Raw genomic sequence first — 13,709 nt, 5'->3', positions numbered from 1 at the left:
TGTTTAAATTACTATTTAATTTTTTGACACATAATTTACATTTTTATGGAGTACAATGTGAATTTCACTACTTACATATATAATGTATAATGATCAGATCATGGTAATTGGTGTATCATTTACCTCATTTTTCACTGTGTGTGTGTGTGTGTGTGTATGCGTGCGTGCGTGTTGGAAACTTATAGAATCCTCTACTTTTTTAATTTGGTACCAAGGATCAAACTCAGTGGCACTGCACCACTGAACTAAATCCTAGGCACGTCTGTACTATTCTTAAAATATGTGCTTAATTATTGGCCAACCTACTGTGGACTATTACCTTCCTATGCAATAGACTGTTGGTAATTATCCTCTTAACCAGTTGCACGCCTATATCCATTACTCATCTTCTCTTCATTCTTCCATCCCCCACACCCTTCCCAGCCTCTCATCACCATTATTCTGTTCTTTACTTCTGTGAGACCAACCTTGTTAGCGTCTATATATGAGGGAGAACATGTAGTACCTATCTTTCTGTGCTTGATGTCACTTAACATAATGTTCTCCTGTGTTGCTACAAGTGACAGTGTTTTGTTCTTGTGGCTAAATAATATTACATTGTGTATATATACCAAATTTTCTTTATCCATCCATTGATGGGCACTTAGGTTGATAAATACAGCTGCATTAAACATGGGAGTGCAGATGTCTCTTTGATATATTCATTTCCTTTGATTTGGGTTTATACTCAGTAGTAGAATTGTTTGATAATATGGTAATTCTATTTCTTGGTTCGTTTGGCTTTTTTTGTACTGGGAATTGAACTTAGGACCTTGCACTTGGGCTTGGGAGGCAGGCACAATGCCACTAAGCTAAATCCCCGGCCCATAGTTTTTTTTTTGTTAGCTATTTATTATAAATGGGATTGCTTTCTTGATTTCTTTTTAACTACTTTATTACTGGTCTGGAGAAACACTACTTATTTCTGTGTAATGTTCTTATATCTTGTATCTTTAATGAGTTCTCTTTATAAGAAATAAAAACTGAAAGTAGTCTATTTTCACTCTGAGTGAAAAGGCATGACTGAGATCATGCATTTGAGAGGGTATCTAAACAAAGAGGGGAGGGTAGATAGTCAATAAAGTATGGAGTTCACTATACTAACTCTGACTGGAAAAGCACTGGCAGTTAAGTTACCCCCTGTAGTTTAATCATTTGCTTTAAAAACCCACAAAATGTTTACAGAGGGAGCAAGTTAAGGTTAGGCACCCCATTCTGGGTTGTGTCAGTTCATTCAGTTGGCACCCAGATAGAGAAATAAATTAAAAGTATCACTTTTGTGACTGTTTTGCTCTTCCTGTTCTCTCATATCCAAGAGATATGTTAAAATCTCACTGTGTAGATTTGCATATTTCTCCATGTACTCCCATCAATTTTTGCTTCAGATATGCTGATACTATTGTTTTGCAAAAAAGGAATTTAGAAACATTAAACTGTCATTTAGTCTCTTACCCTAAGTTCCCTCTTTAGCCTTGGCAGTCCTGCACATTAGGTCTGATTAATCTGTATGATGTACCATATCTTTTTCTGTCTTCTTTTATCCTTTCCTTGTGTACCATGTTCTAGACCACTCTCTTATAAACTGAATATAGATGATTTTTTAAAATGTTAATGAAAGTAGAGCGTGTAATCCATGTAATTACTGATATAATTGAATTTATATCCACCACGATGCTATGTGCTTTCTGGTTGTCATGCTTGTTCTATTTTCTCTATGTTCTTTCTTGCTATTTTTAATGTCATGTTTTGTTATATCAGCTTCCCTTTTATTAGCCTAGAAGTCACATGCTTTACCTTATTTAGTGGCTACCCCTAGCAACTGTGGGACATATGTTTAAATATTGCATTGTTTTTCTCTGGTGCGAGAAACCAAAAGGGTAAATAAGATCCAAAATGTATATTAGATGTTGGGAAATAGGAAGAAAGTGTTCAAATGGGTAGGGGAAAAAGGGAGGCGGGAGGCAGAAAAGAAGGAAGGGAAAAGATAAAAAGGGAAATACAAAGAATCTCTTCTCACCAAATTGTACCCTCGCGCTGTTGCACCTGTTCCCTTCAGCTATGATGGCTCTACTGAGGTTGATGTGCTCAGGCTCCTGCCACCACATGAACTGCTTCAAAGCCAGGCTCTGCCATCCTGGGTTCATGTAAGCCTTTGCTTGAGTCTCTGCCTCTGTAGAAACAATTGCTCACCTGTGGACAGAGCCACCACAAGTAGCAGCCACCTACAAGTGAAAGCAATGTAGACTCCAAACCTTCAACTCCCCAGCCTAAATTCAGAAGTAGAAACCCAACTACACAACTCAGAAGAGCCTGCCGGTCTAGTAGAACTGCAGAATATTGAGGATGACACCCTTTCCCATCCAACCTGTGAAGCCAGAAGCCCCCTAACAGTTACTTCAGGGGAGGAGGGGGAGAGGGAAACAGTCTGAGCAGTATCTGGTCCTGGCAGATTTCTTGATCTTGGTGTGGATGACCTCTGTGAAAATTCATCAGGCTGTTCTCTTAGATGTGCAATATGTTGTAACTTAAATGTTTAGAAGAAGGGAGTGTGGGCGAGAAAAAGTGCTCTTGTACCGAGGTCCAGGCCCTTCAGTTTCCACAAAGTCTTCTAAGTCCCTTTGCTAAGCATCATCCATCTCCTGTGTGTTATCCTACAGTTCCTGGCCAGTACCCCCAAGTGTTAGGATTTTTGAGGAACCCAATAGCCTCCGTCTTCAGCTGAGTTCAGAAGAAATTAAAATAATTGGTAGTGTTTAAAGAATGAGAAGAGTTCAAAACAAATTAATTTGAATGACGAATGTGTCGACTTTTTGTTTCTGTGACCAAACGGTGGAGAAAAACAACTTAGAAGAAGATGCAATTTGGCTCACAGTTTTCACAGGTTTCAGTCCATGATTGGGTGGCTGTAATGCAGAATCATCATGGCAGATGGGCATGGTTGAGGAAAGCTGCTCACCTCATGACAGTTCCAAGGAGGAGGGGGAGGTAGAGGAGAAAGGAGAGTCTCCTTAGTTAGCAATCAAGCCTTTAGCACATGAGTTTGGGGGGGGGGGTGCATTTTAAATCTAAACCATAACACCCAGTTACAGTTTAGGCTTGAAATGTTCTCCCAAAAGTCTCCTGTGTTCAGAAGTGGGGGTTTTGGAATGTGACTGGATCATGGAGGGCACTGTACTGATCAGTGGAGTAATTAATTGATGAGTTCATAGCCAAATGTGTTGTTAGGGTATAGCACTTGTTTGGAGTGGGTAGGTTACTAGGGGTGTGACCTGGAAGAACGGGTATTGTCCCTGGCTCCTTCCTCTACCCTCTGGTTCCTGGCTGTGGTGAATTGAGTGGCTTTTCTCCACCACACCCTTACACTATGTGTTCCTGCCTTGGAGCAACTGTAGACTGAATCCTCAGAAGCCATGAGCCAAAATTAACTTCTCCTTTTGAGTTGTATCAGATATTTTGATCTAACAATAGGAAAGTTAATAATACAGAGGGATTTCAGGAATATGAGCAAATGGAGAAATTGAAAGAACCTAGGACCTTTCAAATTATTTAATTTGATCATAGTAAAGTTTTCCTTTACTAGTTAGGAATTATAATTGCATTAATTAAGTTGACTCACAGGTCATATGATGCTGTTGCTCTAATTCTTACATGTCCATTTGCTGAGAGCTTTCTTTTTAAAAACATTAAAAGTTATTTTGTGAGAAAAGTCCCTCTGAATGTGAGAATATTGTAATATTACTGGACTAGCAACCATGCTACTGAGTCTTTTCATTCTACAGCCTCCTCAGACAATTAGTATTTCCCATGGAACTCCTCCACTCCAGATTGTCTGCCTTAGAAGACAGACATTCTGCTTTTGTGACTAGCAGATGCAAATGAAACTTAACTGTTTTCCAACCCAAAAAAATGTCTGTTTCTTTTTTAAATGCAAAGAAGAGCACGCTAATAAAAGATGAGCCCATGTCTTGCTATTGCTTAGTAATTCCTGTCCACATTCATGTGAATGGGCCACACCAGGTCCCCAGCAGCAGAGAGCCAGCCCTCCTCCAACATCCAGATGTTGGCAGCAGCTTGTGTTGATACAAATTGATATTCTAATTTTTCAGATGCTTCTTAAGAACCAGGTGAAGAAAGAAGCCATTTGCCTGTTTTTTCTTCCTATTCAGCAGGGATGAATGAGCTAACTCCTGCATTCCCTATGGCCTGTTTGTTACTCATGTAGTGCTGGTTAACACACTGAGAGACACTGCCTGAGTATGTCATTTTATTGCATTGATCTTCAAAATACTACAAGCCAGACATAGGGGTGCATGTCTGTGTAAGTTCAGCTACACAAGGCTGAAGCTGGAAGATGACAAGTTTGCGGCCACCTGGGCAACTTAGTGACATCCTGTCCCAAAATTCCAAAAGGGTTGGGTGCATAGCTCCATAGTAGAGTATTTGCCTCGCATGCATGGGGCCCAGATTTTCATCTCCAGTAAGATACACAGACACAGACACACACCCTCCAAAAGGTTTTTCTCTTTTTTAAAAAGGCGATGAAACAAATTCTGGGAAAGTAAGACCTATTCTCACTCACTTCACCCACCTTTTCTAATTATTCCTGAGACAGGTTTGGAAAGAATTTCAAGTAGTAGCCTGAGAAAATAAGCAGGCAGTTGCAACTTCTGCAGATAAGAGGGGAAAGTAAATCAGGCTGTTAGTTAAGCTAGTGAGCCACTTTATTCCTTAAGATAAGAAAGTGGAACACAAGGGCAAACTCTGAGACCAAAGCGAACAAAAATTGTTACAGATCTGCTCAATAGCTGATGCTAAACTTCCACAGTAATGCCTGTGCAGTAACTAAACTCCACCCAACTCAGCCCAACCCTTCCTGAAGGAAAAAACCATAAGTAATTAATACAATTTCTTAGACACCCTATGAAAATGAAATGCCTCCTTTGATGGAGCTGTCTGTAGAGTGGTCAGCTCTGCTGCCCTTGCAGGGCTCTCTGAATGACTGCTGTCCTTCCTTGGGCCATTCTGTCCATGGCCCAGCATGCTTTGCTTCTTAACATGACAACTCTGTAGAGCAGCCAGCTGTTTCTTTCCTATAATAAGCTTTCATTTTGTTATCACTTTAGAATGAGTCCATGTGTGATTTCCATCTTATGTATGGCTAAGGACCATGCTAGCCAGTGATGCCTCTTCACCTCCTTGTCTTCAGAGCCTGGATAGGATCCTTGGTTCTTCCTCAGGCCCACTACACTCCATGCTGCCACGTGCCACAGCCCCATGTCTGCACCTGGGGACTGTACCTCGCTCCCAAGCTCCAGATTGGTCTTTCTGAGCTAGAAATCTCCACTGAGGAGGGTCACATGTTGCCAATCAGTCGAGGGCTCTTTTGTTTAACTCAGCAAGAAATCATAGCAAAGTGCAACTCTGCTAGCAGCCGTGGGCTTTGAGTGCAATGGCCCACATCCCTAGTGTCACAGATGTGGGCCCTAGCATGCACGAGGCTCAGAGTTCCACTGGCTGACAGCAACACTGCCAGATACTGGTCTCTGCTGTTGCCAGCTACTGTGAAATGTGTCAGTTGACACTGCCAGCTGTTGGTCTCTGTTGCTGATCTCCATCTGCTGCTGGTCTGAGCTCTGCAGGGCTAACAACCCTTGGCATTTACATCTCTTTCTCAAAGCATGCACTCTGTCCACACTGCTCAGGGTAAGAATCCTGAATAGATTTATAGGGCCTTCTAAGCCCACACTTCCTGAGAAGTAAATCACAAGTAGACTTGTGCTGGACCACTGGAGCAAGGCTGTATTTGAATAGGGCCTGGCTGCAGCACAGGGGTCAGTACAATTCAGGGAGCCCTCCTAGCCCAACCTGACTATGAGACGAGAACTCCTTATGTAGTAGCTGAGGCTTGTCATGGGTCCAAATTCAAGCCTGATTGGTCTTGACTCCAGGCCTAAGATTGAACCAAATTTAATTCTACTGCTTGGCTCAAATTCAAGCCCACTGAAGACAGGGTAGACACTGCCCAGAGTAGGTATGGGGTATCCAGGACAGTCATGGCCATCATGGTTGCAGCTGTTTGATAGGTGTCATGTCTCTGTGAGCATGATGAGGCTAAAAGTGGGGAGCCTTCAGGAGGGCTGGTTGTGTTCATCACAGCTCCCTAGGGCTTGGGGTGCTAAGGATATTAATGGGCCAGGATTCCTCCCTGCTCTTGGGCGCATTAGGGATGGTTTCCCTGCTGCTCAAGCAGCAGCATCTGGAGTAGCACAGGTGAAGAGGCACCTTCTGTCAGGGCAGCCCAGAGAGTAGTGGTGAAGTGACCTTTGAGTGACAGCAAGGCGTACTGTCAGCCAGACCAACACACTGTTGCTGTTACAGGAGAAAGGGAGTCAGGCCACCTTCTCATTGTCACTTGCTCCCTTCTCACACACCTGTGTGGCCCACCACCCCAGCATGGGATAGTGCAGACTGTCCCCCAGATGAAGATGCGGAGCATCCCCCAATATGAGGTTGTGGTAGAGTGTCCCCCACCATGAAGCTGTGTTGAGCGTCCTCAAGCATGACGCTGTGGTGGAGTGTCCCCCAGCATAAAGCTGTGCAGACTGCCCCCCAGCTTGAAGGTGTGTGGAGCATCCCTCAAAAGTTGAGCCCTTTGCAGCTCTGCAGAGACTGTGCACTCTGAGCTGCCCCTCCTCTCTGCTCTATCCCCAGATCTTGCTCATGGCCTCCACTGTCTCTGTGACTCTGCAAGTCCTCAGGCTCTGTTTGGATTCACTTCCCCTTTGCTGCAGCCTGGAGATGCTCAAAGCAGTGATCTGGCACTTTCTGGAATCCTCTGTATTAGGGGGTAGATGGTGACCCCCAAATGCAGGCACTTGACACAGCTCTGTACCTCAAATGTGGCTCTATCTGGAGATGGGTGTCTATCCAAGTGTTCCAGTTCAATGCAGTCCACGAGAGGGTCTCCTCCAGCATGGCTGGTGTCCTGGTCAGAAAAGGAAGCCAGGACACAGAGACACAGGGCGTCTCGGGAGGCCATGCAGGCCGCAGGGAAAGGCAGTTGTTTGCAAATGGCTTTCTGTCATGCAGTTTGCCCCATGTGTGGCACTTCACAGTGACTTTCCCCTTCCTTCCTGGACCATGGTTCCGTGATACTTGTGTTCCACAGTCCTGTGTGTAGTCTGGCTTCCACCAGGCCATGGCAGAGTCAGGGCCATGCTTGGGAGGTTAAGGGGGTGGGCCCATGCTCCGGGGACATCAGATCCACAGGACTTTCAGTGGAGACTGGAGAGCAGACACCAAGGGAAAGGCAAACTGCTCTAACAAAAGCCTTACCATGAAAGTGGCCTGAGGGGATAGAAGCCTCTTCCTCCATCCACACACTGGGCAACCCCAAGGCCTCTGGCCTCCACTGGCATGGTGCCTGCCCTGGAGATGGCTGTCTGCACTGCACCCCAGCCTGTAGATGGGGGGCTGAGGAGAAGCCCAGCCAAGCCCTGCTTTCTGCATGTGCCTTCCCGTGGCTCCTGCTCCTGCCATGGGTGTCTGGGAAATGCATCTTCACAGCATGGTGTTCTCAGACATGGTTTCCATTGTTGTGGAGGAAGGAGGACATGGTAGTGGCTGATACCACAGAAACAAGCTCTTTCTGCCCAGTAAGAGAGGAGAAGATTTTTAAGTGAGTGCAGGAGGGGAATTTGCCATCACAAAATACCATGCACTCCCAACAGGTTGCGGGACACTCCAGGAGGTGACAAGTATTTGGGGAGGGGCCGGGGCATTGCTGCTTGTCTGGCAGTTCCAACAGAGTTGGCGACATGGCTGTATGGGATGTGCTGTGGGAAAACCAAAGGTTTGGCCCCAAATCAAGTATGGAGGCAGACAAGGGACACCGGCCAGGCTTCATGCAGAAGACAAGGATGGATGTGATGTCTGCTGGCTGGTTTATTCAACCTTTGGTGTCAAGGCTGGTGGTAGTAAAGTCTAAGCATCTCTAAAGGTCCTCCAGGAGTTTGTTGGAACATCTCCAGTGACAGCTTGCCAGTTGTCACAGAGGAGCTGTGTCTGCCTGGCAGAAGTAAGCAGAGGCAGTGCATGCCAGCACTGGCTACTGCCATGGTGGGTTTGCAGCCAAGCTCCACACAGGACTGCTAGGACCCTCAGGTGGGGCACCAGGCCATGGGATTCTGATAAAAGAATCCTTCCACTTTCCTTCTGGTTTATCATCTCCCCTGGCTTCCAGATAAGATTTCCATTCTGCTCTTATCCTGTCTCTTCCTACTCAACTATTTTGTTTATTTTTGTTGTTGTTTTGGTACCGGGGATCGAACTTGGATCCTTCCTCTTGCAAGGCAGGTGCTGGAACCACTGGGCTAAATCCCCAGCTCCCTACTCAACTATTTTGTATCAATACCTCATTTATCATCCTAATATTTCTCAGGCAAAGCAAGCAAATACAAACATGTACATTTTCCTCATTACACCAATTTCATACAAAGGTAGTACACTGTCTTCTGCTCTGCACCTGCTTCCTTCAACTAGTAGTCCATGTCTTCACACCTTTGTCCCTTTGCAGCTTTGTGGCCTCCACGTGCCCAGTCTCTCTCTGTCCCGACCGGTGCACACCCAGTTGCCACCACAGTGCATGGCAAGTGCCCAGCATGCATGGTGTCTTCATCCACAGTAGCATGTGGCCCCCTCTCCCCATGTATCCAGTGGGTCAGAATTGTGTCTCAGGTCCTAGGAATTGGCACCACTGGTATGAGGGAGGCTGAGTCTCCCCTAAAGTGACCTGCAGGTGCCTCTTACCCTGGGGTTCAACCAGGGCTGTGCTGAGCTACAGGGACAGCAAGACTGGCCAGCAGACTCAGACCCATGGCTGGGGACCTCAGGAACCCACAGCTATGGCTGTCAAGTGCAGACAACATGTACTTGTTATCCTACAGCCAGAAGTCCCGAGTGGCCTGGAGGGAGAGTTTAGGCCTGGCAGGCACTCTCTGTCCTTGCCTCAGCTCCTTACATGTCCTCGCCCCCTACTCCACACTGGACCCAGCCTTTCTCAGCCACATTCGAGGACTGCTGTGCTCACATGGGGCCCTGGTAATTCAGGCTAGGTCCCCATATCAAGGTTGGCAACCTTGGTGCCCTTCATCCTGCAGTGGGTCGGTCTCAGACTCCGGGCCCTGAGTCACATGGACTTTGGCTGCATCTCAGGACATTGCTGCTCACACCCCTGCTGGGGCCCTTCCTCCTCCTTGATAGCCAAGCTCTCCTCCCTGGCTCCTCCACCTCCCCAGAGCTGCTGGATCCTGTCCCCTCTGGCAAGCTCTGAGGCTCACCTTGGGATGGGGCCCATCTCGGCACACTCCAGGGGCAGGGACTGGCTCCAGGGACACTTTCACACAGGCTGTATGGGCACAGCTCCAGAAAGGCCAGCTGTAGACGCCTGCAGTCACACCAGCAGATCCCCTCTGCTGTCAGGATGGGTAAAGCTGCAGAGGTGGGGTGTGGCACATCTGTCTGACTGTAACTGGTGACAGTGCCACCCCACGTGTCCCTGCAGAAGCACCAGGTCCTCAGCACCTGCCCCAGCCTGAACCTGCCAGCTGCCACTTGGACTGAAGTGCTGGTGTGGCTGTGTTCCCAGTGCTTGAGGCTTAAGCATCCCTGTGACTTCTCAGCAGGGAGCAGTGCTCTGGCAGTGTGGGGACTCACTAGTCTCCAGGCGACAGCTTCAGGTCAGGGCCCCATCCCACAGTTGCTGAGTGTGCACAGCTCACAGCCCTCAGGTCCCCTCCTGGAGACCACACTTAGCCCCTCTGGGCTCTGCCACCTACCCGGCCCACAACAGTCAGCCGGGTGGGCTATGGGCTCCTGCTCTAACCCTGGGGCTCCACTTGTGCCCAGGCCTTCATCATCACTCAATTCTCTCCTCTGGAGCTGAGAAGGTGGCTTCGTCCTGGTGACTCTTGTCCAGGGCTTGAGGACCTTCAAAGGGTCCTGAGCAAACTTGCTAGGTTTGGTGGCCTGTTAGCTACATCTGCTTATTTTTCAAAATCTTTCATTTTAGATAATTTTAGGTTTATAAAAAGTTGTAAACTAGGATAGAATGTGTGTATGTCTCCCTCCCCACTTCCTCTTACCAAACCACTGTTCAGCCGTCTGAGCCAGAAAATCAGCAATGACGGCTGCTGCCAACCATCCCCAGCACTTCTTCCACTTAATACTTGTTCCCTGCTGCCCTGGTTAGGCCTCTACCACCCTTGGGGCCATGCCAGCTCCATAGACTGAAGCGTGAATGTGTGGAGGTGCCACTTTAACATTTGTCTCAACAAACACTCTCCCACTGAGGACCCCTCCTTCCATGCACGTGCTGTGATGCAGTGCTGCTTCCCTGGCCACGAGGTGGCTTCCCAAGGAGGGGGAGATCAGAGTTTAGCCTGGCAAAAGATGTGGTGCACACATCCCTGGCAGCCTGTGGGTAGGAGATTTTGAAACAAGCCAAGGCCTGGGGTGTTGATCGGGATGACAGCTTCCTAAGTGGACCTGAGTTAGTGCCTTCGAGCACCCACTCTAAATGGGTACAATCGTAAATGGACTCTAATGTGCACAGCGCTGTCTCCATGTGCATTCATTCAGAAGTGGGCCTTCTCCCTCTCATTCTCATCCACTGAGCCAGGGTCTTGGGCGGCCATGCTCCGACTGCCATGTTCTGACTCCTCCACCATCCACTCCACTCTACTGCTGCTCCTTCCTCTCTTACCTACGACCAAGTGTTCTAGTCCCCAAAGAGTCTGCTGTCTCAGTGCCCCTGGAAGGAGGAGCGTGGCCCTGTGTACCCAGGATAGCTCATGCCTCTGCACCCAACACCGATCACAGGGGCCCAGGATCAGCTCAGGACCTGTGCACCTCTTTCTGGACCTGTTGCAGCAGGAGTGATGAAAGTCAGGTCTCTGGAATGGGGAAGCAAACAGGGACACTGACAGCAGGGGTGGGACAGTAGCCAACCTGGGGGAGGGGAAGGCTCAGTGTGGGACCTTTGCATCCCTCAGCCCAGGGTCACCCAGGGGCTGAACTGCATGCTCCAGGGACCAGGCTGCAGCTCACCAGGATGGGGCCAGGGGCCCTAGAGGGCAAGGTAGAGTGAGGTCTCTCCTTATCCCTGCCTTCCAGAGAGGACCCACTGGCTGTGTCCTTATGTGCAGGTTAGCTTCCCTCTCTCAGTCCCACCCTGGATCTTTCTCAGTCTGGAGTTTCAGGTCACGCTGCGCTCACAGTCTTTGGCCCTCATAGTCCTTGGCCCTGTGTCCATTAACTGCTGTTTCCTGAAGCTTGGAGATCTCCTGCCTCTGGCCACATGCCACCTGGCTCTTGGGCAAGTGCAGATAGTTCCAGACCCTGCGAGTATGGCCGTCTCATTGCCCAGTGGGCAGAGGCTTCAAGCCTGTAGGCTGTGGGTGACTTCTGGGTTGAAGGTCATCCCTGGGCTCCTGTTTAGACCACAGGGCAGGGCACCAGGTGCAGGAAGTAAGCAGAGGAGGTGCAGTGCACTCTGGGAGACAAGGGTTTTGGGAGGCAAAGTGTGTGATGGGGTGGGGGAGTGCCATGTGACCCATGGAAAGAGTCATGCTGTGGGGGTCACATAGTGTGATGAAACTTCAAGGAACACTCCCAGAGCTGGTGGACAAGCGGTGACTGGAAAATCAGGCAAGAACTCTCCAGAGGGATCTGAGGCCACACACAGCAACTATAAGCTGCTGCGGCTTTGCTGGGGTGGGGGGCAAGGAGGCCATGGGTGGGTGGGTCACAGGGACAGCACTCCCCTCCAGGGATGGGACTGTCCCAGCAACTGCCCAGGTGATTGCCACAAGGCAGTCATCAGACACAGCTGAAACACCAAGCCTGATTCTGACAGGGCCCAGGGTATGTACCTTATTCATGGAGGTCTGGCTGCAGACACGATGTGGCTCACGAAAATGGGCCACATGGCAGTCTCCCCGCCCTAAAAGGCGGTCTCCTAGCAGCTCTGGGCTTTGTAACATGGTTTTAAGTTCAAAGCAGAAACTCTGTGATTACCACCAGTTCACAGCCTTAGCAAGTTGTGAATCATAGTAAGTTTCCAACAACAGCCATCCCCATGCATGGGAATCGCCAGGGAGTCACATAAGCCTGGAATCTGGCTGGGGTGGAGTTGCAAACAAATCTCAGGGCTGTGAGAATGTCTAATGGAGGAGACAGGGCTGAGCCTGCTGCCTTCATGTGTACAAGTGCACATGCATCCTACCTGCACACACACTGCACACACACCGTCACCCTCCCAGCATACCTGCATCTACTTTCAGGCCATGTCCAGGCAGACAGCTGACGTGAGGCTGCAGATATGCTGGGGGTAGGGTAAGGACAGCCACCAGGGCCCTGGGATGGGCCTCTTGCTCCTCCAGAATTTGCTCATCTGCCCACATCAAGATGACCTATGTCCCCCAGGGGTGGCCTGGTGGCTCTGAGAACTCTGCCCAGTGCTGGATGATGAGGTCACTGGGCTGACTGGGGGTGGCCATGGGGTGTGGTCTACTGCAGACATCTACTCTCCTGTACCCACGACCACACCCTTTGTGCCACAGGCTGGCCCTGGGGTGGGGAGGACCACAGGCCATAGCCTGCCTCACTGCAGCCTCCCGTGGATCTGTGTAGGTGTGCTGGGAGGGTGGTGGGTGTGTGTGCATGTGTGAAGTGGGTGGGTGGGGTGCCCAGGGTTCTCAAGGAGCTCTTTGCATGGAGGCCTAGACACAGTGAGGATGAGCCAGGTGAAACAGGCACTGTAGGAAAGAGGAGGAAGTTGGTGACTAGCGCCATGCAGCCAGCCAGGGATCCAAGCTGGGGAGGGGCAGAAGGGATGGTAGCCGTGCTGGAAGATGAAAGCCACAGGGGTGAGTGGCACTCACTGGGCTGCAGGAGGAAGGTGGAGCAGGTCTGGAGGTGGTTGGTAGCTACATCCAGGCTGGGAGGAACAGGGCCCAGCCAGAGAGCTGGCACATGGACACCTGGGCACAGAATGTTGACTGTGGTTCACCAGGAGGCTAAGGCCAGCCGTGTGTCCTCTAACCCTGGGGGGATATAAGACCCAAGGGGCAAAGGCTGTGGATGAGGCCTGGAGCAGGAGCAGTGGATAGGCCAGAGCTGGGCAGAGGGTTTCCAGAGGGCAGGAGTCCCTGAGCCCACCGAGGCAGCCTGGGGGGGCGGCAGGACCACTGTGTGAAGATATCATCTTGCAGTCCCCAAAGAGCTTTGAGGAATGTTTATTGCCACACTTAGGGGGCTCTCATGGGTCCAGGAGGTGGATGACAGCTGTGCTCCTGCCTGCAGGAGGCCAAGGGGCTGTGGCCTTCTCACGGGAAGGGTAGGTGGGGCCAGACAAGGGCCCTGAAGCTGCCCCTTTGCCAGGGCCACCATGGCGGCCCTGGTTTTGCCTGAGACCCAACCATGATCTCCCCAAGCATCAGGTCCTGGATATCTCTGGGTGGGCACCAGCCTTGGGCTGAAGACAGAAGACAGAGCTGAGGGCTGGGTCCAGCTCCTGGCACAGCAGGAGTGCCTCAGTTTCCCACAGCTTGGGGACATGAAGACAAGCAAGGGCTGGCATCTCCAGGGAGCTGCTCTGAGCCTCAGTGTGT

At 49.6% G+C, this 13,709-nt stretch overlaps 1 protein-coding gene across 1 annotated transcript in view; it reads right to left on the bottom strand.

Annotated features, from left to right (window-relative positions):
• Sh3rf3 (SH3 domain containing ring finger 3) overlaps window positions 1–13,709 on the bottom strand; it is a 235,681-nt gene that overhangs the window by 9,489 nt on the left and 212,483 nt on the right. Inside the window, exon 11 of the transcript XR_015448504.1 lies at window positions 2,057–2,209. The gene's annotated coding sequence lies outside the window, so the exon portion shown is untranslated. The remainder of the gene's footprint in view (window positions 1–2,056; window positions 2,210–13,709) is intronic.

This window comes from Heterocephalus glaber, unplaced genomic scaffold (genome assembly GCF_053883595.1).
Source record: "Heterocephalus glaber isolate CG9 unplaced genomic scaffold, H.glaber_assembly_v1.0 deba00000470, whole genome shotgun sequence".
Lineage (NCBI taxonomy): Eukaryota > Metazoa > Chordata > Mammalia > Rodentia > Bathyergidae > Heterocephalus > Heterocephalus glaber.
Note: the sequence above shows the minus strand (reverse complement) of the source record. Positions and strands in the feature narration are given on the sequence as shown.